Source organism: Phacochoerus africanus, chromosome 9 (genome assembly GCF_016906955.1).
Source record: "Phacochoerus africanus isolate WHEZ1 chromosome 9, ROS_Pafr_v1, whole genome shotgun sequence".
Classification (NCBI taxonomy): domain Eukaryota; kingdom Metazoa; phylum Chordata; class Mammalia; order Artiodactyla; family Suidae; genus Phacochoerus; species Phacochoerus africanus.
In genome coordinates this window covers 53,882,988-53,910,641 of record NC_062552.1, presented here as the reverse complement: position 1 = coordinate 53,910,641, position 27,654 = coordinate 53,882,988, and the positions used below count along the sequence as shown (strand labels likewise).

Below are 27,654 nucleotides of genomic sequence, written 5' to 3'. Positions count from 1 at the left end.
CATAAAAAAGGAAATCAGAGTTCCCTTCATGATTCAGTGGTTAAGAACCCGACTAGGCTCCATGAGGATTCGGGTTCAATCCCTGGCCTTACTCAATGGGTTAAGGATTTGGCGTTGCCATGAGCTGTGGTATAGTTCACAGATGAGGCTTGGATCCCACTTTGCTGTGGCTGTGGTGTAGGCCAGCAGTGGCAGCTCCCATTCAATCCCTAGCCTAGGAACTCCCATATGCCTCGGGTGCGGTCCGAGAAAACAAACCAAACAAAACCAAAAAAAAAAAAAGGAAATCATTCCATTTTTGGCAATATGGATGGATCTTGAGGACATTATGCTACATGAAAGCAGACAGAGAAAGACAAATACTGTATGATTTCACTTATATGTGGAATCTTAAAAAGCCAACCTCAGAGAAGCGTTTAAAAAAAAGTTTTTGCAAAGCACTGGTTTAAAGTGCACATTTATTCTTCCTTTCATTTTCACTCGTTGCTAGTTTATTAGCTCTCTGAAACTTCTGCCTTGTGAATAAAAATTGTAGTAGTGAATAACTAGAGAAGCAAGGGCCAATTCTCACTCTGTAAACAGCTGGAATGCAAAAATTTTTGCCCTGCACCCCCAGTCAATCAAATATCCAAATATCATTCAAGTAGAAGGGCTAAGATCTAGAACTTCAGGAAGAGGATACAGCAACATTTACTTTAAAATTTGTCACCTGCACAGTTCAATCTCCGGGGTTCTCCCAGCCTAAAAATTACAAAGGGTTCAGCTTGGCATTCAGGACCATTCCCCTGCCTTACCTTTCCAGGCATTCACCTATATTCATTCTCCCACATGAACCTATGATCCAGCCAAACAGACCTCTTGGTGTTTGCTGAACTTCTCATTCTGTATCCTTGATCATTCCTTCCACATAGTGCAGCCTTCTCAACTAGCCCATCTCTGCTTGCCAAAGTCCTACCCATCCTTCAAAGATCCATTTCCAATTTCCCTTCCTGATTTCTAGTACCTTTCTTTTGAAATCCAGAAATATCTTTTAAAAATACATTAAAATATACTTTAAAATATCGCTTTTCCTGATTTCAAGGTTTTTTTTTTTTTTCCTGCACTTCTGCTGACATGCGGAAGTTCTTGGGCCACAGCAGTGACAACACTGCTTAGTGGGTTAACACTTCCTTAACCCACTAGGCTGCTAGGGAACTCCAAAAATCCTATTTTAAAATCTGTGTGATACACATTTATGTATGTTTCTATATTACAGGCTGGTATCATATCCTTTTACAATGTGCTTTTAATTTAATCAATCAATTAATTTTTTCTTTTTTGTCATTTTAGGGCTGCACCTGTGGCATATGGAGGTTCCCAGACTTGGGGTCAAATCAGAGCTGCGGCCTCTGGCCTACACCACAGCCACAGCAACACCACATCCGAGGTGCATCTATGACCTACACCACAGCTCATGGCAACTCTGGATCCTTAACCCACTGAGCAAGGCCAGGGATCGAACCTGTGTCCTCATGGATGCTAGTCAGATTCGTTTCTGCTGAGCCATGATGGGAACTCCCTACAATGTGTTTTTTAATTACAAGTATTTCCCATGTCATTAGTATTTTTCTTCAACATGATTTTTAAAGATTATAGATGAGGAGTTCCCATTGTGGTACAGCAGAAACAAATCCGACTAGTATTCATGAGGATGTGGGTTCAATCCCTGGCCTCCCTTAGTGGGTCTGGGATCCAGCATTGCCATGAGCTGTGGTGTAGGTCACAAACATGGCTCAGCTCCTGAGTTGCTGTGGCTGTGGTGTAGGCCAGCAGCTGTAGCTCCAATTCTACCCCTAGCCTGGGAACTTCCATATGCCTTGGGTGCAGCCCTTAAAAAAAAAAGCAAAACAAAAAAAGCCAAAAAGATTACAGATGAACTATAATTTAACAATCATATAACACTGGGCATTTTGCTTGTTTTCACAAGCATGGTGCTGTATTTTGGGGAAATACAAATGGAGTGGTTTAAAAATCCAGAAAAGACAGGGAATTCCCATTGTTGCTCAGTGGTTAACAAATCCGACTAGGAACCATGAGTTTGCGGGTTTGATCCCTGGCCTTGCTAGGTGTGTTAAGGATCCGGTGATGCCGTGAGCTGTGGTATACGTCACAGACACAGCTCACATCCCACGTTGCTGTGGCTGTGGTGTAGGCCAGCAACTACAGGTCCAATTAGATCCCTAGCCTGGGAACCTCCATGTGCCACCAGTGCGGCCCTAGAAAAGACAAAAAAAAGGCAAAAAAAACCTAACAACTGGAGTTCCTGTTGTGGCTCAGTGGTTATCGAATCTGACTAGGAACCATGAGGTTGCAGGTTTGATCCCTGGCCTCACTCAGTGGGTTAAGGATCTGGTGTTGCTGTGAGCTGTGGTGTAGGTTACAGACATGGCTTGGATCCTGGGTTGCTGTGGCTCTGGTGTAGGCCGGTGGCTACAGCTCCAATTCGACCCCTATCCTGGGAATCTCCATATGTCCCGGGAGCGGCCTAAGAAATGTCAAAAAGACAAAAAAAAAAAAAAAAATCCAGAAAAGACAACCTTAAGACCATTGGAACATTACAAATATAAAATTAAATCTTAATAAAATAAATGGAGTGGTATCCAAGGTATAGTGACAAATTTCCTAAAAGGGCAATTGGGGCCAGTGATTATTTAGAGAACTCCAAGTTCCCCCATGAATCTTTGGAAATATTGGCAGAGATCTTGGGTTTCCCAGAGCCAACTACATGTAAGTTTTAAAGGGCAGTGACCCCAGCAGGATTATGGTTGACTTTGGGGGTCATCCAGGTCACTGAACCATGGGAACATGCCTGGCTGAGTATGCATACCTCCCCACCCTAAAATATTTATTTCTATCTTTGTGTATCCTTTAAACCTGGTTGGAAGAAGTGTGCCTCTTCTCAGATTTCTTAGCACCCCCCATCTCGTTTTCCTTTTATGAGATCATGCACCATTAATTATTCTCTCTCATCTTTTATTCTCCCCTATCAGCTCTTTTGAGTGCACCTCCTCAATTAAAAAAAAAAAAATCACCTTTCTCCTCTGCTCCAACTACCCCTGGAGCTATACATAAGGCCTGCTTTTCTTCCCCCCTCTCCCTGCCAAACTTCGGGAAAGAACCACCACCCTTTTTACTGCCTTCAGCGCTTCACTACCACTTACTCCCTGCTCAAGAGCTCAGCTCAGCTTAGAGTCTGGCCCACAGTAGGCCCGGGCTGAAAGTTCCACCCCTCTTGAAGATTGGCCTGTCTTTCCCCGTTCTTCAGACGCATTTCTCCACGGTTGGCAGTGGGTGCTCACTGCCAGACACCAGGGCCTCATCTCTGGGTTCTCACATCATCACCTGGCTGTTGCCTTAATTCCGCCTGTCTCCAGGTACGCTGGGTTCTTGGAAGGTCCTGCCGGTCACTTTCTGGGCCATCTGCCCACCTCTCCGTTCTCACCTTGCACAGTCCTAGCTTCCCCTGTAACTCGGAGGTCTCACCGTCTATACCCTGGGAGGCACCCGTTGCCAGGCCTTCAACTCTGTTCACCGCGGGTCTCACGGTTCCTCCAGAGGCTCCACTCCTCCGGGCCTTCGTGCAGGTCTCTAGATATAGCAATGACCCAACATTGAGGGCGCACCTACTAAGCGCCAGGCCCGTGCCCCCTCTGCTACCTTTCACATAGCTGCCTACTAGGCTCCACTAGTGCCAGATCTGAGGGAAGAGGACGCCGTCTCAGCTCCTGAGGCGCTCGCCCTCCGCTAGGGCGACACAGCCGCGTAGGCAGATCGTGGCCCTCTAGTGGGAGACCTCGGCCCCGACCTCGGCCCTGCTCGGGAGGCGCGTCAGAGGACGAGAGGCCCAAGTCGCGGAGAGCGGCCGCTGGGCCGGTACCGCTCCGGCTGCTCTGCTGGGCAGGAGAGGCAGGCGAGCCCGCGGGCCGGGCCCGGGTCCGGGTCCGCGAGGTCGGGGTTCCATTTCTTCCCGGTGCCTCCCCTGCCCCGCCCGCCGCCGTCGGGTCGGTGCCGCGCAGCCCGCCCGGGACGGGAGGCGGGAGGCCGAAGGCAAGAAGCGAGAGGCCGGGCCCAGACTGGGGCTGGGGCAGCCGCTCAGCCACACCGCCCTGGGCCGGGCGCCCAGGTCCGAGTCGCCTTCCGCCTCCCCCCACCCCCCCCGGCCCCAGCCAGGTCCCGCCGCCAGGCCGGCTCCCGCCCCCGCTCCGCCCCCGGAGCCGCAGCCCCGCCCGCCACCGCCGTCGCCATGTTGTGGCTCCCGCAGCCGGCGCTGGGGACGCGCGCGGCCGAGCCCGGGGCCTCCAGCCGCCGCCGCCGCCAGGTAAGCGCCCCCCGCGGGCCGGGCCGGGCGGGGCTTGTGGGCCGGGGCCGCCGCCGAGGCCGCCCCAGCCTGAGCCGGGGCTGAGCGGAGCCGGGGCCGAGCCCGCGCCCGCGCCGAGGCCCGGCCCTGCAGCCAGGCGGACCCTGCTCGCCGCCTGAGGCGGCAGCCACTTCCCCCGACCGCCGCCTGGCGGGCCCCGGCCGCCACCCCACCCCGCCCCCGGCCGACGGGCCGCCTGCCCCTTCCGCCGCCCCGACCCGCCGCTACCCGGCTGGGCGGGCATGCTGCTGTCCTCCTGGCGCGGGACGGGCGGCCGCCCTCGGCGTCGGCCCACGGCCCCCCGCCCGGGCACGGATAACGGTGCCACTTTCCCCCGCCGGGGCGTCCTGTCAGTCGGACCGTCTGGGCCGCCCGAAGAGCTGTCGCCGTCCCGGAGTAGACACTTGGGGGATCGACCTTTTTTGGCGCCCCTCCGTTCCCCTTCGCCCCCCCGCCCAAGTTCTGACCCCGGGGGAGGTTTCATCGGGAGCAGACAGGTATTCCTGCCCCGGAGTTGGGGGCCCAGGGAGTGACCAGGCCTGTTGATCAGGGTGGAGGTTGTCTCTGCAGGGGCTTTTCCTTCCAACCTGAGGGGGAGGCTCAATGTGACCCGAGGGAGGACGGGGAGCGTCTGCTGGACAGATGGCCTCCTGGCCTTGGATCAGCGCGTGTGAGGGGGAGGGGTCTGTACGACCTGAGGTGTGCCTGCTTCTGAGAACCCCAGGATTATCAGAACTGCTCAGGGATTTTTAACTTTTTTTTTTTTTCCTTCTCCATTTTTTCTTTTGCGTAGGCCAGAGGTGGCATTAAAAAGCCTGGATTGGAGTAAATTCACAGACCCACCCAGGGCAGCATGTCTAACACCCAGGACTAGTCTAGAATAGAACTGGAGGAGGGGACTTGGGGGTAAGATGGTATTTGGCTTAGGGTTGGCCCACTTGCCTTCAGCTCTGTGTTCCTGGAAGGGCTGTCTGGTGCATCTGTTGGTGTGTAGAGTGTGGCTAAGGATACAGGATGTGGACATGCCTGGCCTGGTGGGTACTTGGTAGGATTTCAGGGATCTGTTTCCTCAAACTCATAGGTACACTACACAGTGAAAGAGAGCAGGGAACAAGGTGCTAGCACACACATTTTGATCATTTTCCAATGTTTCCACTGGTCATGGCTTTGATTCATTCAGCAAAATTTTATTGAGCACTTATTATGTGCCAGGCACTGGACTAGGTGTTGGGAGTACAGCGGTAAACCAGAAAGACATGTTTTAGCTTAATTGAGCTCATTGACTAGTGGGAAGGCCCAATAATAAGCAAATCATCTTGAAATTTCATTCAACAACAAATATTTGTCAACTAGTATGTGCCAGGCATTGTTTTAGATACTGTGAAGAAAGCAAGCAAAAATAACTGCCCTTGTGGAAGTTTCATCCTGGAGGCTTGGGGTGGGGGAGACAATAAAATTAAATATGTAATAAAAATATAGTCTGTTAATAAGTGCTAAGAAGAAAAATAAAATAAGAAAGGAGGCTATGAGTTGTTGGGTGAGGACTGAATTTATATTCGAGTGGCCTGGAAAGACCTCCTAAGAAAGTCTTTTGAATAAAACTTTGAAGGAAGTAGTGAACTAATCGTTTCAAACTGTGATGAGTACAAGGAAAGAAATGTGAAGAGTGGTAAGAGACGTCGCCCTTTATTTGGGTTGGGGGCTCAGGGAAGACTTCCCTTGAGGAAGTGACATTTATGCTGAGACTTGAAGGAGGGTTAAGAGTTAACCATGTGTGGAGCAGCACAGAGCTCGGCAAGTTGGAGGAAGTGAAAGAGGCCTGTGTGGCTGTAGGGGGGAAAGGGAGAAAGAGGAGATAAGTCTATGGAGAGGTGTGTCAGATCACTGGGGCCTTGGGGACAGAATGCCTTCCCTCCTTAGTTTGGATTGTATTCCCAGTGTAATTAGGAACCTTTGAAGGGGTTTAAGTGAGTGACATGACGTTATTTACATTTTCGAGGACTCTGGTATGGACCGAGATAAGCAGGTATGGTAAGGCTTTCTGTGTTGAATGGCCTAACTACTTGATCTGCCTGAAAAAGCCTCAAGCAGTCTGGGGAGGATCCTTTTCCTCAGACGATTTTGCCCAGCTTTTAGGAAGGGAAAGGAAAATGAATTAACATTTCTGGACTGCCATTAGGTGAAAGAATCAATTTTAGAAGACTTTTGCAGGCATTATCATATTTAACCTAATCCTCTCTGCTAATAGAAAAGAGTTGTCTTGCCCCCTTTACTTATGTATACAAGTTCAGAGGAGCTAGATGACTTATCCAAAGCCATGTTTGTAACATAATCTGGACTCAAACCCAGATCTTTCTGATTCCAGAGCCCAGTGGCTCTTGAGCCAGACTATTGAGTTTGCATCTTGCTTCTGCCAATTGCTAACTGAATGACTTTTGAGTTAGCCTCTGTTGTGCCTCAGTTTCCTGTTTGGAAAAGCCTCAAGCTTTTCCCAGCTTAAATGCAATAAAAGTACCTCCTAGAGTTGTTGTGCTGATCAAATTAAAAAAATATATATATATATATATATATCTCCCAATGGTTAGGTCACTTTGTTGTATAGCAGAAATTGACAGAACATTGTAAATCAACTATAGTAAAAAAATTCAAAAAATTAATTGCTCAGGAGTTCTTTTTGTGGCTCAGCAGTAATGAACATGATTAGTATCCATAAAGACTCGAGTTCCATCCCCAGCCTCAGTAGGTTAAGGATCTGGTGTTGTTGTAAGCTGTGGTGTAGGTCAAAGACAAGGCTCAGGTCTGGTATTGCTGTGGCTTTGGCTGGCAGCTATGGCTCTGGTTCAGCCCCTAGCCTGGGGACTTCTATATGCCACAGTGCGACCCTAAAAAGACCAAAAAAAAAAAAAAAATTAGCTCAAATGCTAGCTGCTGTTATTACTTAAAAAGTTAAAATATCCATGCTGCCTTTCAGTGCTGTTGTCATTTTGGATGAGATTAAATATATTGATAATTTAATTCTTGAATATTGCAAGACTCACTTTTCCTCTAAACAGCTATAGACAATGTTCCATGTGATGGATCCTTCAACATGGATTTCCCACTTTAGTCTTGAGGCTGTGCTAGGACTTAAGGATACAATATGAATTCCTTCTCTCAAGAAGGTCAAGGTATCCAGGGGAGGTCAGATAATTAGAAGAATGAGCTACAATGTATTTATCAAGCTGTCTAAAGTCCCTGTAGTTAGAGAGCTGTTGGGAGAAGTAAAAACTAAATGCCTGGGGAAGTAGGGAAGGCTTCAGGGCAGAGGTGACTTTCTAAATGGGCTTTAGAGGAAGAATAGGAGTTTTACAAGCAAGTAAGACTAGGCAACAGGCATTCTATGTGGAAAGAGTTATGTGTGAAAGCATGGAGCCATGAGAGGCTTAGTTTGTTCAGGATGAGGCTGGGAAACTGAGTTGGGATTGTGAAAGGCAGGTCAAATTTGGGTTTAATTCTGCAAGTCACAGGGACCTATCAATATTAGGTACATAGAATACATGATGTGTGTTGCTAGGGAATGGAGACAGGTGTCATTCTGGGGGATAACTTTGTTTTGGTGGGATATCTGTGCTTCAGGATCTGGTATTCAGTTTCACAAACCTGAAATTCAGTTTCGTAGGGCACTCAGAGCTGATTAGGTCCAGTGAGACTGACTAACCAAACTTGGAAGAGACTGATACAAAAACTAAGGGTATTAACTAGTCATGAGAAATGAAACTGCAGAATGACAGATGTTTCTGTCCTCTGCACCACCCCCAGCCTTGGATTTCTGGCCAGGGCTGGGACGTACTAACAAACTCTTGCTCCTCAATTCCTGTTTGTTTTTCTCAGGCCCCATGAAAACTAACCTTTTCTGTTAACATAATCTTTCCTCAAGCTCTTACAGTGAGTTAACAATGATTATTAATTGATGGAATGAACGAGTCTGAATTTGAGTGCGCAAGTTCGTGAAACTTAAGGAAAAAGAGGAATAACTTTTTTTTTTTTTTTAAAGAAATAAAACATTAGAAAAGGGGGCTCCCTAGAATTGGGTAACTGGAGGAGGTACGCAGATCCCAAGTAGTGTAAGTAATTTTGTGGCCAAGGGGTGGTTGTGGACAGATACACTGGAAATGTTCTGAGAGCAGAGGTCTGTAAACTCTTGGAGAGGTTGGGGGTGGGGGTGGGGGTGGCTTTTGTTGCACTTGAAAGAGAGATTGGTTTAGAATTTTCGTCTTCTCTACACATTGGAGTCATAAAGGAAGGTAATAGTTCTTGCTTTCTACTCTGCTTTGTCATGGTGAGCTTTCTGTTGGCTTGGAATCTTCATGAGGTCTGGGCTTCATCTTAACATTTCCTTCTGCTTCCACAAAACTGGGAACAGTGGTAAACCCTCTAGAGTTTTGAATCTGTATTTTTCTACAGCAAAAAATTAAATCCAAATAGACCAACCTTGATTGTGGATTAATTATTTTTCCTTTAAAGTTCTAAAGAGCATGCATGTAGAAAATTTAGAATATATATATAGGTATACAGATGAAATAAAACTGATAAACCTTAAAACTTAGAGCTACTACTGTTGACACTTTAGTATTTAGTGTTTTTATTAGACCTTTATCTCCAGCTCTATCTTTATATGTAAGTTTGTTTTAACTTTTTTTTTTTTCCTTACAAAAATAGGAACATCCTGAATAGAAGAGAGGTCTGAGTGTTGATGTCTATGAGGTAGAGCAGTTGCCTGTATACAGTCTGTGTATGTTTTCATTTGTGGGCACTTGGTCCAGTGTTCTTGCCCTCCCTTCATTCTCTGCAACTGTAGGATGGGATACTCATTAATTTTTTATTATTATTTTTTTGGCTGTACCCATAGCATGTGGAAGTTCTCAGGCTTGGGATCAAATCCAAGCCGCAGCTGTGACCTGTGTTACAGCTGTGGCAATCCCAGGTTTTTAACCCACTGCACCATGGGGGAACAACTAATTTATTAATATTGAGAAATGTTTTTTAGGGGTCAAAGTGCTAAACATTTGCATTCATTTGACAGTGGAAAGTGCTTATGTGTATGTTGAGATGACACATCTGATCCTTTCTTTGACTGGAAGAAAAGTTATTGAACACCTTTTGAGTGGGCTATCACCTCAGTCATTCCTCAAATCCTTCAGCTCTTAGAGAAAAGCTGTCCTCTTTTCACTGTGGACTTGGGTTAAGTCCTTTACTTTATCCATTTCAGATTCCAAAGGTGTTGTATTGAGAGGTAATAGTGTCCCCCTTTCTCTCCAGGAGATGATTTACACTCTCCAGGAGATGAAGAGGATGATAATATCTATTCGTGTGATTGGTTATAGAAAGACTGCTGCAATGCTGAGTGAAAAAAAGGAGTATGTCTGCTAAACAGATGAACTCCTGGTCTTGAGTCAGTATGTATGTGGGGCAGGGAGTCTCTATGACTTTGTTATGTCCGTTTGTGAGCTCAAGAATTATTGGAGCACCTGAAAATTTTTTGAGTAGTTCAGGGGTGGCATTAAGAGTCTTCTGCAAGACCAAATCCATTCTGGCTTATGCATAGAAGTAGGAGCACCCTGGGTTTTACTCAGAATAGGTTTACTTCCTCTGCAGAACAGAGTTTACTGGGAGTTCCCATCATGGCTCAGTGGTTAATGAATCCGACTAAGAACCATGAGGTTGTGGGTTCAATCCCTGGCCTTGCTCAGTGGGTTAAGGATCCAGCATTGCTGTGAGCTGTGGTGTAGGTTGCAGATGCCACTGGGATCCCGCGTTGCTGTGGCTATGGCGTAGGCCGGCGGCTATAGTTCCGATTTGACCCCTAGCCCCAGAAAAGGCAAAAAAAAAAAAAAAAGAACAGAGTTTACTGTACATTCTCCCTGCCTCTGACCAGTAGGATTGAAGGTGGTGATTTTTACTTTTTTCTTTATATTTTTGCCTGTCATTTAAATTTTCTATCTTTTTCCAAAACAAACGCTAAATCTTTTTTTTCTTCTTCTTTTTTTTGGTTGTCCCGAGGCAAATGGAGTTCCCTGGCCATGGAACTTAGCCACAGTTGTGACCTATGTCACAGCTGCGGTGATGCTGGATCCTTTAAGCCACTGTGCCTTACTGGGGATCGAACCTGCATCCTGGTGCTGCAGAGATGCTACTGATTCCATTGTGCCACAGTGGGAACTCCTATTTTTAATTTTAGACACAAATTTTGAATACTCTAAAGCAAAAACTCAAACTTCCCAGAAATATGTCCCTGTAGAAGAGGTATGATATTGGAACCAGCCACCCCTCCTTGGTCACTGCCTTTGTTAGATGCACAGTAGAAACAGTTCTCCCAGACAGGTGAATCTAAGCTAGGACCTCTGACTGGGATAGTTTCTGAATTCAGGGAGCCATGGTTGCACCCATCTGGGAGAAGCCAATGACTAGAATGTATATTGCCTTCTAGCTTCTTCTGTTTTTTTTTGAGGAGGGGAGTGCCTCTAAAAAAAAAACCGCACATGGACCATAGGGCCCAGACTCCTACACACTGACATATGCTGAAGAGATGGGTTCCAGTGTGTAAGCCTCACATACATGTCTGGAATTTCCCTCCTTCTGGAGGTTAAGCCCATCCTGGGAGCAAGGCAGAGAGCTACTTCTTCCTAATATTCATCTAGTCTTTGGGCATAGGAACATTTTGCCCACACTGCCCTTGGCAAGCTGGAGCTGAGTGTGAGCCAGTGGATTGGGCTCTGGTTCCACATTTATTCCCCTGGTTTGCTGCAGTTTACAGCAGTCTACTCCGATCTGCCAATTCAGTTCCTGAAGTTGAAGCCGTAGCTTAGCAAGCCAAAGGGCAAAGGGAGACCAGAGAGGGTGGACTTGAAGGTAGGTGTCCATTGTAACTGCAAGCCTCTCAGGGCAGTTCCAGGGCCTGAAAACCACATCTGAGGCAGAGCTTTGGCATTTTCAGAGGAGTAGGGAATCCAGGGGTGGGCAGCGAGCAGCTGTTCAGATTCTTCTGGGGCTTGGCCCAGCTGAGTCTCGGGTCTGTGTGGGTAAGAGCTGCTCTCTGCCTTTGCCTTGTTAGACTCTCCAGACCTGAACTGAACTGGCCGAGGCTGTAAAAACTGCTTCTTTGTCAGAGACTTCAGTAAGGTCATAAATCTTCAGGCCCTTAAAAACATGAGGTGTGTGATTAATACTACTGTTATTCTTATAATGTTTACTTTTATTTAAAGTCTTTTGGGAGTTCCCTTTGAGGCTCAGTGGTTAATGAACCCGACTAGCATCCATGAGGACACAGGTTCGATCCCTGGCCTCGCTCAGTGGGTTAAGGATCCAGCATTGCTGTGAAATGTGGTGTAGGTTGCAGACATGGTGTGGATCCAGCATGTGGTGTAGGCTGGTGGCTACAGCTCTGATTAGATCCCTGGCCTGGGAACCTCCGCGTGCCTCAGATGTGGCCCTAAAATAGCAAAAAAAAAAAAAAAAAAAGAAAAAGAAGAAGAAGAAGAAAAAAGTCTTTTGTAGCTTTTTTGCAACTGGGCCAACATTGATCAATTATCTACAGTTGCCTATGAAAGGCCCACCCTGGGCCCAACCCAGAGTGATGCTCTGTGGAGCATAAAAGGATCATGAGAGATGAACTTTGCCCTCAAGGAGTTCCCCCACTGAAAGCAATTAGAGAACAAGTTGCTTCCAGACCAGAAGTGTCTTAAGGGGGCTTTTCTTTCTGAGGGTGGTGGTTACCTTCACATGGGTCACCCCTTTGAGATGGCTGGGGTTACCCCTGGGGAACATTCTCTAGTACCCAAAATGGATTGAATGGCCATTTGGGAGGAGGGAGGTGGTGGCAATGATATAATCGCAACTTTCATTACTTCACTTGTCTCCCTTTGACACTGCTTTTCTAAGCACCTGTATTCTTTAGAAGAAGCTAACTACCTACCCACAAAATATGAACCCCAGTGCCTTTCATTCCACTATTATAGCTCCATTTCTCTGAATCTTAAGGCTTTGCACTTCCACTTAGAATCCCCTTTTGAATTTTTTTTTTTTTTGTCTTTTTGCCATTTCTTGGGCCGCTCCCGCGGCATATGGAGGTTCCCAGGCTAGGGGTCCAATTGGAGCTGTAGCTGCCGGCCTACGCCAGAGCCACAGCAATAAGGGATCTGAGCCGCGTCTGAGACCTACACCACAGCTCACGGCAACACTGGATCGTTAACCTACTGAGCAAGGGCAGGGATCGAACCCACAACCTCATGGTTCCTAGTCGGATTCGTTAACCACTGCGCCACGACGGGAACTCCCCCTTTTGAAATATTTATACCCTCTGGGAGAGGTCAGTCTCTTAGCATTTCACCACCAAACAGTATCTTTAATTACCAGGAATTAATTAAGTCAACTGAGAGAAAGACTGGGACCCAAGCAGGCACTTGGGGGCACACATATCCGAAGGGACATGTTCCTGCATGACAGGAGAGAGCTGAGGGAAGCAAAAGAAACTTTGATGAACATTAGTTGCTGCAGGCAGGTACTGCTAATGCTGAGGCCACCCTAGTGGTCCTGTTGGCTAGGGCGTAAGGTATAGCATGGCCTAGCACTTGTCACGGGGAGCTTTGAGGCAGAGGTGGCGTTTGGGCTGAGTTGAAGTCATTTTACTACTTGATGATAAATGGCTGGAGTGTGTAGGCAGAGAGGAACGATCTTTTATGGTGTAAGTCGGAGCATGTCACACCTCTACCCCAAGTCCTCCTGTAGCCTCCATCTAAGGGTGCAGGTCAGTCCTCATAGTGGCTCTCTGCTATCTGTTTCCCACCCCCAGCCCCCCATGACTCCCTCTGCTCTGCTTTGGGTTCCTTGAATGCACCACATACTTTCCTCCTTCAGGGCTGTTGTCTACTTGTTTTTCCCTCTGCCTAAAAATCGCTTCTCCCCCACAATCACATGGTCTGCTCTCTCACTTCCTTCAGAATTGAAAGTGTAGTCATTCCAATTTTTGATTTCAGTTGAACTCCTCTTGAGAAAGGCTCTACAATTACCTGACGTATTGTGAATTTGCGTGTTTGTGTCTGTCCAGCTCGTAGTGGGGTATTAGCACAGAGTGGGGAGGAACTTTGTTCTGTTCACTGTGGTTATCAACAGTGACTAGAATAAGGCCCAGCACATAGTAGGTGCTCAACTAATATTATCAATTGAATGAATGAGCATACATGCATGTGTATAGTGTGTATGTTGTGGAACTTGAGTGGGAATGGACAGTGTGGCTAAAAGCTGGGGTAGGGGGAGTGGATGGGGTGGTGTGGAGAGTTCAGCAGGAATAGAGGTTGGAGGTATGATCCGGTCTCCTCCCATCTCTACTATTTAATCTCTCTTACTGATACTGTTGAAGGAAGGGGAAGGCTGTGACTTGGTGCTTTGAAGCAGGTAAAGATGAAATATAAAATTAGTAGACTTGGTCTAGGCCTGGATTATGGAGGTTCTCAAAAGCCTGGCCTGAGGGTTGGAGTTAATGTGCTAGGCTATAAAACTATTTTAGGTTTTTAAGCAGAGTGAATGACTGATGAAAGGGACGTTTGGGGAAGATTGGTCTTAGAGAGACATACAGGATGGCTGCAGGGAGAGATGAAAGGTGATGAGGAAAGAGGCAATAAGGACGAGGATGGAGACATGGAGCAGAACAGATGACATCAGTGAGACTTGGCAGCAGAATTCTCCCCAACTGCCATGTGGCCTTGGCAGACATTTCCGGTGCTCCCAACTTGGAAGAGCTTAAAGTATTTATTTATTTTTGCTTTTTTAGGGCTGCAGCCGTGGCATATGGAAGTTCCCAGGCTAGGGATCGAATCGGAGCTGTAGCGCTGGCCTATACCACAGCCACAGCAACGAGGTATCTGAGCCGCGTCTGCGACCTACACCACAGCTCACAGCAATGCCAGGTCCTTAACCCACTGAGTGAGGCCAGGGATCAAACCTGCATACTAATCGTAGTTTCCTCTGAACCACTGTGGAAACTCTGAAAGAGCTTAAAGTATTGTCCATGGTTTTAGAAGCAAGTGGGGATAAGTAGAAGCAAGGGACAGAGGAAGGGGCCTCCCCAGATTCATTAGGTTCATTAGGTCAATGGAACTGGTGAGAAGTGTGCGGTCATATCCTGCCGCTGGGCCTGCATCTCACCCACTGTAACCCAGGGTGGGAGCCCGTCTGTTCTGTCTGGTCTTCTGGAGATGTCTCTGTCCAAGAGTAACTGTGAGTGTTCTCAGGTTTTCTTCTTCTTCTTCTTTTTTTTTTTTGGTATTTTGTCCCTTTTTTTTAGGTCTGCACCAGCAGCACATGCAGGTTCCCAGGCTCAGGGTCCAATTAGAGCTGTTGCTGCCGACCTGCACCACAGCCACAGGAATGCCAGATCCGAGCCGCGTCTGCGACCTACACCACAGCTCACAGCAACGCCGGATCCTTAACCCACTGAGCGAGGCCAGGAATCTAACCCGTAACATCATGGTTTTTTTTTTTTTTTTTTTTTCCTTTTTAGGGCAGCACTTGTGGTACATGGAAGTTCCCAGACTAGGGGTTGAATTGGAGCTACAGCTGCCAGCCTATGCCACAGTCATAGCAACTCGGGATCCGAGCCATGTCTGCGACCTACACCACAGCTCATGGCAACACTGGATCCTTAACCCACTGAACAAGGCCAGGGATAGAACCTATATCCTCATGGATACTAGTTGGATTCATTTCTGTTGTGCCACGACGGGAACTTCTCAACTTCATTTTCTATTGCCATAGTTTTATCTACCTCTTAGAACAAAATTATCTTTGACTCACAAACCCATTTGGATTGGATTAATTGGCTGGAAATACTTATTTCTAAATAGTTTCTGTTTCGTTAGGGTTCTAGCCTGTTTTTTAAAAGACTTCTGCCACGATGAGATCAGTAGAGAAGTGATTTGGTATAATCAGCTTCTTTATGATCTTTTGGTATGTTTTGAGATTGGTGTTTCTGATGTATTTATTCCTGGAATAAATATTTGAGTGCTTACTCTGTGCCAGGCACTATAGGCACTGGGACTATAACAGGGAACAAAATAAACAAAAATCTTAGCTTCACGGAGCTCATAGTCTAGTGTGTAGGGGGCTTATCGATGATAAACAAGTAAAACATAATAAAGTATGAGAGATGATGAAAAGCATTATGGAGCAAAACAAAGCAGGGATGGAGGTAGGTTTGGTGGGGAAACAGATTTTCAATTTTAAATAGGAAGCCACAGTGATAAAAGCCATTGGAGCAGAGATCTGTGGTTCTCAAACCACTGGGGGACTGTCATGCTTCTGATTCCTAGGACCCACTTCAGTCTTATTGAGTCAGTTTCCAGGTAGGCCCAGAAGTCTTTATTATTAACAAGGTTTTGGGGTGATTTTTGAGGCCAGTGGTTCCTAGACCACATTGGTTTAAAGACAGTAGTTCTCAGAGTTCCCTGGTGGCCTAGCAGTTAGGAACTTGGCATTGTCACTGCTGTGGCTTAGGTTCAGTTGCTGGCCTGGAAACTTCCTCATGCCGTGGGTGCTCAATCCTAGATAACATCAGTGCCCTGGATTTTGTTTGTTTGTTTGTTTTTTAAATGCCTGTCCCCACCCCCTAAAGATTCTGATTTAATTGGTCTGAGGTGGGATTAGGCATCAGCATTGTTCCCTGGTGTTTCTAATATCCTTCCAGAACTAGAATCACTAGTCTAAGGGTAAATAAACCTTATGCCCTGTGTTTGCTGGAGGGATTTGAATAGGTAATTGTGAGTAGACTTCAGGCCCTCTAGGAAGGCTAAGGCAGGACCAGTCACCTTGCCAGGAATAACAAGAATCTTTCACAGTAATAAAAACTCTTTTCAGTTTTATCTCATTTGATTACCTCACCACCCTAGGCTTTCATTTCCTTGCTTGTAGAGTTGGCAGCTTAAATTTAATGGTTTCCTAGAATCTCTTGGGCTTTGACAGTTCTTAATCTTTTTGGTGTTGGAAGAACTTCTAACCTAGAATAGTGTTCTAATACATTATTTTCTAATCTTGGTCTTACAACACCCTAAGCTGTGTCATAATTATGGCAAGGGCTATAGTGAATGTCTCAATACCAGTTGAAGAAAAATTGGTGCCATATACAGTAGCTCCTTGGGAAGATGAGGATGTTGGGAAATCTGAAATGTGAAATCAGACCTCCCGGTTCTGATTGGAACTCAGAGTTCCTGAATGGAAGGATGGCTTGGTCCTTGGAGGCAAAAGGGAACCTGAGCACCGGCCTGAGTCTTGGTTCTGCCACTCAACTGGTGTTCTCTTTGGAGTGGGAATAGTTTTATAAATTGTAAAGCTCCTATAAATCCATGTGTAAGTATGTGATAGGGTGAGCTGGGAGAAGCAGGCCAGCCTGGCTCAGTGAAGCCTTACAGTCAGGTTTGCCAGCCTCTCTCTGCAGCCAAACTGTTTTTGGGCCCCAGAGATGGTCTGAATAACCTGATAGGATCCACTGTCTGCAGGGACTGAGGTTACCCTGGAATAAACAATCAGGCACACTCGTTGGAAAGCCTCAACTAACTACTTTTGAACCTGAAATCTAAGGTACCCTCTACTGTATCCCCTGGTCTCTGACTTTATCATCATCTGGACAGCATGGTGTCTGCTTGTTAGTTTATGTTTTGAAATGTGAAGATCCAAATAAGAAAAGGAAAAACTGTAGGAAAAAAAGTTTTCTTTATTTCCCTTCTGTAGAATTGGGATGATTTCCCCCCCATTCCCTTCTAAATGTTTCTGTTAATATTGTCTATGTCTATTTAGAATCCAGTCTAAATGCTGGTTTGTCAAAGTTAAGACAAAAATGAAGTCAAGTGGGAGTTCTTCTTGTGGCTCAGTAGTTAACGAATCCGACTAGGAACCATGAGGTTGCAGGTTCGATCCCTGGCCTTGCTCAGTGGGTTAAGGATCCGGTGTTGCCGTGAGCCGTGGTGTAGGTCTCAGATGCGGCTCGGATCCCATGTTGCTGTGGCTGTGGTGTAGGCCGGTGGCTACAGCCTCCGATTAGACCCCTAGCCTGGGAATCTCCATATGCTCTGGTTGCGGCTCTAGAAAAGAGAAAAAAACAACAACAAAAAATGAAGTCAAGTGAGGGAATGGAGAGTTAGAATGAGAGTGAGCAGAATTAGAAATGAGACTTTTTATTCTGTCATTTGTGGGTAACTGCACCTGATGGGCTGTCAACTAGTTTTCTCCACACTAGGTTTAATCTTGGGATAGTTTCTGAAGTCCTTGAGGTGATTCTGATGTTCAGCTACAGTTGTGGACTACTTTAAAAAAAAAAAAAAGGAAGAAAGAAAAGAAAAAAAAAGAGTCTGCCAGCTTTCTAGTAGAATGTCTTCTTTCATTCTCATCTCCTGCTTGGTGCTTGTCCCTTTCCTGCCTCTCCTGTGACTTTCCCCCAGCCTTTTTGCCTCTGGATCCCCTAGCCCACTCTGTGACCCTCTGCTCACTCTGCTTCATCAGCCCTCCTGAGCTGAGTGCTGGAGGATGAGCTGTGAGGAGGGGTGACTGGCCTTCACTTACCCTGTCTCTGTCCCCACGAATACTTCCTGTCAGCCTGCGATTCGGTAGTCTTCAGGTAGCACTCTGAAAAATTATGAAGTAAAGTTTGCTAGCCACCAAGGCTGGTGGCATAATACTTAGCAAATACATGCATTTGCTATGTTTAAGGCAGTGTTGTAAGAGGTTTACAAATACTAACTCATTTAATCCCTATAACCTGCATTTTACATATGGGGAAACTGTAAGCGCCATTTTACATATGAGACACAGAGGCATGAAGAATCCTGCTCAAGCTCACATGTGGTAGATCTAGGATTCGACCCACATAGAGTCTGGGCTCTGAACCACCACACTGTGATGGGTGAAAGGGAGAAGATCTGGGACTGGGGAAACTTTTATCTTTGACTACGTTTGAAGCCTGCTTTGAAGTGTGTGTGGAGATTTTTCTCAGGATCTGACCTACACGTTTAGAAATTATTATTATTATTATTATTGTTAATTTTAACATTTACCTTCAGGCCTATTAAAAAGCATTTTATTTTTCTTCTTTCCCTAGGTGGTGTTTGGAAACTAGACCATGTGCCTAGGTAGAAGTTATTCCTTTCTTCACAGCTCTACACCCCCAGCAACACTCACCACACCCTTGTTTTGAGAACCTCACTGAGGTATGATTTCTAGGCTGACTTGAACTGGCCTTGATGAGCTGAGAGTTTGGACACAACGGGTTTTTTTCTAATGTTCCTTGGTAGTTATTTTTATAATGTGGTGAAACATATGTAACAAATTGATCATTTTAACCATTCCTAAAGGAATCCAGGAATTTTTTATTGGAGTGTTTTTGTCATTATTATTATTTGTTATGGAAGTGTAGTTGATTGACACATTTTAACCACTTTTAAATGTACTGTTCAGTGGCATTAAGTACATTCACATAACCATCACCACTATCCATCCCTAGAACCTTTTGATTATCCCAGACTGAAACTCTTTACCCATTAAATAACAACACCTTGTCCCTTCTCCCCTTATCCTCTGGTAACCACTGTTCTGATGTGGACTCTATGAATTTGGCTACTCTAGGTACTTCGTTAAGTGGAGTCACACAGCATTTGTCCTTTTGTATTTGGTTTATTTCATTTAGAATACTGTCTTTAAGGTTAATCTGTGTTTTAGCATGTATCAGAATTTCATCCCTTTTAAAAATCTTTTTTTTTTTTTTTTCTTTTTAGGGCTGCACGTGTGGCATATGGGAGTTCCCAGTCTAGGGGGCGAATCAGAGCTGCAGCTGCCAGCCTACACCACAGCTCACAGCAATGCCAGATCCTTAACCCACTGAACAAGGCCAGGGATTGAACCCGCAACCTCATGGATACTAGTAGGGTTTGTAACCCACTGAGCCACAACAGAAACTCCTGATTTAATACATTTTTAAAAATTATAGTTGATTTACAGTGTTGTGTCCATTTCTTCTGTACAGCAAAGTGCCCCAATCATTCATATATGTACATTCCCTTTCTTATGTTATTTTCCATCATGGTCCATCCCAAGAGACTGGATAGAATTCCCTGTGCTATACAGTAGGACCTCATTGCTTATCCATTCTAAATGTAATAGTTTCCATCTGCTATCCCAAACTCCCAGTCCATCCCACTCCCTCCCCCACTCCCTCTTGGCATGCACAAGTCTGTTCTCTGTTTTTGTGAGTCAGTTTGTTTTGTAGATAGGTTTATTTGTGCCATATTTTAGATTCCACATATAAGTGATATTATATGGTATTTGTCTTTTTCTTTCTAACTTCACTTAGTATGAGAATCTCTAGTTGCATCTATGTTGCTGCAAATGGCATTATTATTACTTTTTTTTGTCTTTTTAGGGCTGCACCTGAGGCATATGGAGGTTCTCAGGCTAGGGGTCGAATCGGAGCTGTAGCTGCCAGCCTACACCATGGCACTGCAGGATCTGAGCTGTGTCTTCAACCTATACCACAGCTCACGGCAATGCTGGATCCTTAATCCACTGAATGAGACCAGGGATTGAACCCAGGTTCTCATGGGTACTAGTCAGGCTCATTAACCACTGAGCCACAACGGGAATTCTGACATTAATTTTTTTTTATGGCTGAATAGTATTCCATTGTATATTTATATCATGTTTTGTTTATCCGCTCATCCATTGATGGATACTTGGGTTGTTTGCACCTTTTGAATATTGTGAATTATGTCACTATGAACATAGATGTACAAGAGACCTCTTTGTGGAGTTCCCGTCATAGCTCAGTGGTTAACGAATCCGACTAGGAACCATGAGGTTGCAGGTTCAACCCTGGCCTTGCTCAGTGGGTTAAGGATCTGGCGTTACTGTGAGCCGTGGTGTAGGTCGCAGATGCGGCTCGGATCCTAAGTTTCTGTGGCCCTGGTGTAGGCCAGCAGCTGTAGCTCCGATTAGACCCCTAGCCTGGGAACCTCCGTATGTCGAGGGTGCGGCCCTAAAAAAGACAAAAGAAAAAAAAAAAGGAGAGAGACCTCTTTGAGACCCCTTTCAGTTCTTTTGGGTCTGTATCAAGAAGTGGAAGTGTTAGATCCACTATGTATAATTTTTCTTAGGAACTGCCATACTGTTTTCCATAGTATCCACACTACATTCCCACCAGCAATTCACAGGAATTCCAATTTCTCCACTTTCTCACCAACACTTGCTATTTTCTGGTTTTTTGATGATAGCCATCCTAATTGGTGTGACCTTGGTGCTTATCTAGTTGGACCCTTAGAGTTTGCTGTCTAAGAATCTGGTCCCTAGTGTGTTGAAGTGTGCATATGTAGAGAAAATAATATGATAAACCCACACGCTCGCCTCGCACAGGTCCAACAGTTATCAATTCATGGAAAGCTTTGTTTCATTTATATTATACTCTCCCTGCTCTCTTCCTCCTGCCCTGTGTTAATTTGAGGCAAATCTCAGATATCACATCATTTTACTTGTAAGAATTTCACAGATAGTACCATAAAAAGTTAAGGATGTTTAATAAATATTCCACTGTGTTTGATGGTGGAAAGGTATGTAGGGTATCCTATGATAGAGACAGACATATTCTCTATCATTCCTGTGGATCACCAGGTACATACACAGTGGGCATACATGTGAACACCTGGATGTTGGGTTCATTGCTATGCTGGATTGTTGGTGAAAAGCTGCCTTGGCTATTCTCCTGCTTTCCTGCAGGAGGCTAGCTGCCCTTGGAGCAACCATGGTGGGAGAGCCCACCCAGATCTCTTTTGAGAAGGGAGAGAGAGGAGTTCCTGTCGTGGTGCAGTGGTTAATGAATCCGACTAGGAACCATGAGGTTGTGGGTTTGATCCCTGGCCTTCCTCAGTGGCGTTGCCGTGAGCTGTGGTGTAGGTCTCAGACCTGCTTTGGATCCTGCGTTGCTGTGGCTCTGGCGTAGGCTGGTGGCAACAGCTCCGATTCGACCCCTAGCCTGGGAACCTCCATATGCTGAGGGAGCGGCCCAAGAAGTGGCAAACACACACACACACACACACAAACAAACAAACAACAACAACAACAACAACAACAAAGAAGGGAAAGAGAGAAGAGAGAGAAAGAAGGGGACAAAGAAGAACATGTTTGAAGGAGGGTTGGTGGGGAGAGAGAAAGGGATTGAGGGATGGAGAAGGGCGTGGAAGAAGGTGTTAGGCAGAGAGGAGTGGAAAGGAGAAGAGTATATATTTGTGTGTGTGGAGGTACCAGAGAAAGAAAAGGGGAGTGAGAGCAGAGTACCCAGCAGGGAGAGGAACCCTTTACCAGGCTCTTGGCTCACCAGCTCCTACATTCCTTAGTGATATAAGGGAACTGCAGAGATAGCCCAACACCAATAGCACATTTGTTCCCCACCCCCAACCTTAAAATTTTAGTATCTTTGGGACTGTAGTTTGCCTGTGGTAGATGAGGTTGGTGGCATACCCAGAGCCACCAAACGCATGGGTACCAGAGCTGGGGAAAGAGTGATTCTGCAGAATCTGGGGCCCTTTTGTCCATGAGCAGAGGCTTGGTTCCCAGCAGGTCTGAAGCTACTGGCTTCTTGCTTAAATTTAGGGGTCCCTACCACCAAGAGATGATGCTTTTATAAAGTTCAGTGGGAGAGATGTGTGATGGCGTGTGAACAAGAGAAGTTCTGTCTCCTTTTTTTTCTCAGTCTCTGGGTTTTGTTCCTTTTTAATAAAGTACAGTGCCCATTAGTGCTGAGATCTGTTTGCAAGTAATAAAAAGTAAAGGGGCTGCTGGTTACAGAGTATTTGTTTTTATCTCAGTTCTTAGCTCTGCCTAGACTTTGTCACCCATACATAGTTTCCACTTGTATCCTCTCAGTCAGCTGCATGGTGTTTTATTATCCTAATTCCTTTCCTTTCTATTTCTTTTTATCTTTTCTAAAAATATAACAGCTTGAAAAAAAAATAACAGCTTGATGAGATGTAATTCATGTGACATACAATTCACTTATTTAAAGGGCATATTAAATAGTTTTTGGTATATTCACAGAGTTGTATCCTCTTTCCTTAAGACTCAAGACCACCCTATGTCCTCTTACCTGTGGTCCTCAGAGGGAATGGAGAGTTCCCTCCCTCTCCTCTGGGTCCATCCTCAAGACAGATGACTGTATTGTGGAGACATTGGCCAGTAGACACTTACCACTGATAAAATATTTAACTTTTTTCTTTTTCTTTCTTTTTTTTTGCTTTTTAGGGCCACACCCGTGGCATGTGGAGGTTCCTAGATTAGGGGAAGAATCGGAGCTACAGGTGCCAGCCTATGCCACAGCCACAGCAACGCAGGATCCGAGCTGCATCTGTGACTTGCACCACAACTCACAACAACATTCGATCCTTAACCCACTGAGTGAGGCCAGGGATTGAACCTACAACCTCATGGTTACCAGTCAGATTTGTTTCCACTGCCACACAAAAGGAACTCCAATAAAATATTTAACTTAAACAGCCCTGCAGGAGCCCAGGATTCATAGACAAGTGCTACTTCAGATAGACCGTTTCCCACTGGCAAGGCTCCATCACCACTTAAGGTCTTCCTATTTATAAAAAGTTTAAGAAAGCTAAGCACAAATAACATTGCAATTTTGCCAGCTGTTTGGTAATAAAAATGCTTAGGAACCTGTGACTATCCTTGAATAATCTTAGTTTGGGACAGATAAGCCTGTCACATCATTTTTCCTTTCTAATGGTGGGTTACCTTTATAAGCACACTGGAGCTTATAAACAGACAGCAAATAAATGAGCAATTACATGACGTGTCATATGGTATAAGGACTATAAGGAAAAACAGAGCAGACTAAAGGGACAGAGATTGATGGTGAGAGAGGGGGGTTGGTATCTTATATCCAGTAGTCGTGGAAGGCTCCTGACAAAGTGATGTTTGAATAAAGACCTGAAGGAAGTGAGGAGTGAGCCCACAGAGACCTGAAAGGAAGAACATTTGGAGCAGAGGGAATAGTAAATGCAGAGGCCCTGAGCAGGAGCATGCCCTCTCTGGCTGAAGAACAGTAAGGAGTCTGGAGCAGACCAGGCAGCAGAGAGAGGGGTGGAGGAGACAGAGGGCAGTTAGATCAGTCCAGCCTATGTGTCTGGGGTGAAGACTGGATTTTACTCTGCCTGAGATGGGACGATGTTGAACGGTTTTAAGGAGAAGAGGAACCTGATCTGGTGGGTGTTTTAAAAGCACCACTGCGTTGAGAGTGAGTAGTGGAGGCAAGGGTAGAAGCACGACCTGTCAGTGGGCTTTTGTGGGAACTCAGGAGAGAGAAGATCTTTGCAGGTGGTAAGAAGTGGTTGGCTTTGGATATATTTTGAAGGAAGCGTTGACAGGATCTGCGTATGGACTGGATGAAAGGTATGAGTGAAGGAGAGGACTCAAGGATGCCGGGGTTTGGCCTAAGCAACTAGAAGGATAGAGTTGTCATTTACTGAAATGTAAAAGGCTGTAGGAGGAAATCAAGAGTTAGATTTTGGACACATGAGTTTTTGGCTCTTTTTTTTTTTTTTTGGCCACACCCTCAACGTGTGGATGTTCCCACACCACAGCAGTGACCCAAGCCGCTGCAGTGATGCCAGATCCTTTACCTGCTGTGCCACAAGGGAACTCCTGGATATACTAGATTTGAGGTGCCTATGCAAGTAGAAATCCATACTAGATTTGAGATGCCTATGCAAGTCTAGAGTTGGATATAATTTAGTGAGTGTCTAGGGTGAGGCTTATGAAATAGCAGAAAAGAGAACATTTTACTGAAATAACAATAGTAAAGTTATGAAATTATGCCATGAGGAGGAATAATTGAAACAAAAGAGAGCATGAGGGGTGGGGGTGAGGTGACTGCTGACAAGGGCAGTCAGAGAAAGTCCTACCTTCTTCCTTGCCTATAGGAAGCCTGTGTCCCCTTGATGAGCCTTTGGTGGCACCACAGGTATGTGGCTGCCGGATGTTTTCAGTGGGGTGTGGTGGGGAGGGCTTCAAGAACAGGGTCAGGGCCTTCCCTTTGTGTCCTCAGTGCCAGGCATAGGTCTTGGCATTTGGTAATTGTTTGATGGATTAACTTTCCCTTTCTGAACCTCAATTCTTCATGTATAAAATGAAGAGGTTGGAAAAAAAAAAAAGAAGAAAAGGAAAAAAGAAAGAAGTGAAGAGGTTGGATTAATGCTCTGGAATCAACTGGAAGTTTTTTTAAAAAGGCAGGGATTAGAGTTCCAATTGTGGTGCAACAGGATCGGCAGCTTCTCTGCAGTGCCAGGACACCAGTTTGATCCCCAGCCCAGCACAGTGGGTTAAGGATCTGGCATTGCTGCAGCTGTGGCATAGGCTGTAACCATGGCTCGGATCTGATCCCTGGCCTAGGAATTCCCTATGTTTTGGGGTGGCCAAAAAGAAAAAAAAAATGCAAGGAAGGGATCCATCCCAGACCTATTGAATCAGAATTTCCACAGTGGAGTCTGGGGTTCTGTGTTTTAAAGTCACTCCCCATGTTATTCTTTTGCAGTCAGTCCAGCAGCAGTCTGCAGACGGGCATTTGGAAGCCACTGGACCAGGTCATTTCTGAGGTCCCCTGCAGCTCTGACATCCTGTGAGTCTTTGTTAGAATGCTTGCAAATGTAATTCTCTTCCTGGGAATGGGATTTTTGATTGGGGTGGAAGGCCTGGAGGGGGAGAAGAGAAGCTGCCTCGGGGTAAGGGACACCTTGGGCAACGAAGGCAGGGCAGGCAGGGCAGGCAGGTGCCTCAGCCAGGGTTTGGAGAGGCCTCAAGGAATGTTTCTGGGAGGGGTGAGAGCAGTGACAGCCTATGTGCCATTGGGAGCCAGTTGTGTGTTAGGTCCTGGATGTAAAAGTCAAGGAAGCAACCCCAATGTTGTAGAGGCTGACAGACTGATAAGAAAACGTAGGATCCCAGTCTGCTATGGGAAGTGTTGCCATAGAGGCAGGGAGGAGGAGAAGGGCAGAGGACTCAGAGAGGGCATCCAGGAGGAGGGACCCTGGAGCAGGAGCTTGGGGCTGAGGAGGAGTTCTCAGGCAGATGTATGTTTGGAGTCAGTCAGGGGAATAGCTTGAGCTCTGACACCCAGGCATGACAGAGTCTGCGAGAACTGCCCATGACCAAAAGGTGCACTGGGAAGTGGCTGGAGAGGTGGGCACAAACCAGATGGGGTTGCATTCTGCATCCTGGGAGAAGGGTTTGAGCTCTGTTCTGCAGGTAGCAGGGATTTTGAGTAGGGATGTCTCTGATCAGATAAGTGTTTTACAGCAGCCATTCTGGCAAAGTGTGCCTTGGTGGAGCTGAGACCAGACAGAGGAAAAGACAAGCCAATTGCTCTGTTGTTGTGCCTGGGTCCACTGGGTCTCTTGTTTTCTTGTATACTGTTGAGGATCTCTTTGGGCTGTTTTCGCTTGTTTGTTTTTTTTTTTTTTTGCTAATGATTAGAATATCAGGTACCTCATGAAATGAAGTGTTGGCCACTGACTCAGAAAGTCTGTGACTGGGGTCCCTTAGACCTATCCACAGGCCTCAGATGTGTATTCGGGAAGGCAGTGGTATATATATATGGTAAAGAGTCTGCTTGTCTACTTTGGGAATTACTTTTTCTGCAGAATCCAATAGTTCTAGATTAACTTGCCCAGTTGCTATAGTCTAGCCTGTTCAAGGACTCAGAGATCTTTCAAGTTAGTTTAATTTTACACATTAAACCAAGGCCTGCTCAAGATCCTTACACAAGTAATTGGTGACAGCATAGGGGTGAAAGCTACTTATCTGTGGCTCACAATTTCTTATTCTTTTAGCTCTACTATTCCCAGGCTGAAGCCTCATTCTGGGTCCATGAACAAGGAACTCTTTTTTTCTGTTTCCTTAGATCCAGTTAAAGTTTCACTGAGCTCCCTTCTCTACCACCCATAGAAGCAGTGTCTCTTTCCGGTCAGTGTTCCTGCCAGAGTCCAGCCTGAAGCTCCTGCAGGTCACGAGAGCAGCAGGTTACTCCTGTGCTTGCCTGCTCATTCCTCTTACCCAGCTTCCATTCCTGGTACAGAAGCTCTCCCACCTAGGAACCAGCTCAAGTACTTTGTCAATGTCTGCTGAGTAATCTCTCTGTCTCTATCTCTGTGTTTAGTACAGCTTGAGTTATTTTTTGCTTTATTATCCCCTGGGATGCCCCTTCTAAAATAGAAAGCTAAAGGTAACTTTCATTTATCCATTTTTAAACTCATAACTATTATAACAATACTTGAACACAGATTATATTAATATCTAAGCCATATTCAGTCATGTAGGGCAGCAGGGTAAAGTGGTCACTTATAGGTTGTAAAACATACATACATCCTTCCTTTTAGTCCTCATGCAATAAGCAGTGGCAAATTCAAAGAAACTTAATTTTGTTGTCTCACAACCCCGTGTTCCCTAAATCATGTGGTCTTTCACTTTCACTGTATAAATCTGTGGCATGGAGTTCCTGTCGTGGCATAGTGGTTACTGAATCTGACTAGGAACCATGAGGTTGCGGGTTCAATTCCTGGCCTTGCTTAGTGGGTTAAGGATCTAGCGTTGCCATGAGCTGTGGTGTAGGTCGAAAACTTGGCTCGGATCCTGCATTGCTGTGGCTCTGGCGTAGGCTGGTGGCTACAGCTCCGATTAGACCCCTAGCCTGGGAACCTCCATATGCCTCAGGAGTTGCCCTAGAAAAGGCAAAAAGACAAAAAAAAAATCTGTGGCATATTATTTGCTTCCTTGTGTCATTAGACAGGATATACTGAATAGAGATCAGATTTTTCTTAAATTTGGAGTGCCTCTGCTCCCTTGATGTCCTGTTACTGAACTTCTATTAATCTGTTGTTACTGAACTTAATATTGTTAAGAAAAATGGATGACCAAGTTTAATGTTATTTGAAATTCAATGGCTTCAATGCTGAGAGAAAGTAAGCTCATGGGTTTAGTGACAATTTCTTGTTCTCAGTTCCTCCGAGCCATTTATTTATTTTCCTCCGAGCCTTTAAAAAAAAAAATTCTGCATTTGAATAAGTGTAGATATTACTATACTTTTTATTTTACCGGTAAAAATTTTGGTGTATTTTCTGACTAATGGATGAAGGTTTGTTTGTTTCTTTGTTTTGGTCCATACCTTTTACTTCAAACTTCAAAAATGCTGCTCT

The 27,654-nt window shown here is 45.5% G+C and overlaps 1 protein-coding gene across 4 annotated transcripts in view; it reads left to right on the top strand.

The window, feature by feature from the left end:
* The first annotated feature begins 4,247 nt into the window (after positions 1-4,247).
* Positions 4,248-27,654, top strand: part of ZNF592 (zinc finger protein 592) — a 57,395-nt gene continuing 33,988 nt past the window's right edge. Inside the window, exons 1-4 of one of the 4 annotated variants that reach the window (XM_047794597.1) lie at positions 4,248-4,357; positions 18,516-18,624; positions 24,999-25,082; positions 26,364-26,531. The gene's annotated coding sequence lies outside the window, so the exon portion shown is untranslated. The remainder of the gene's footprint in view (positions 4,358-18,515; positions 18,625-24,998; positions 25,083-26,363; positions 26,532-27,654) is intronic. The other 3 variants (XM_047794596.1, XM_047794599.1, XM_047794595.1) reach the window with 3 other exon arrangements.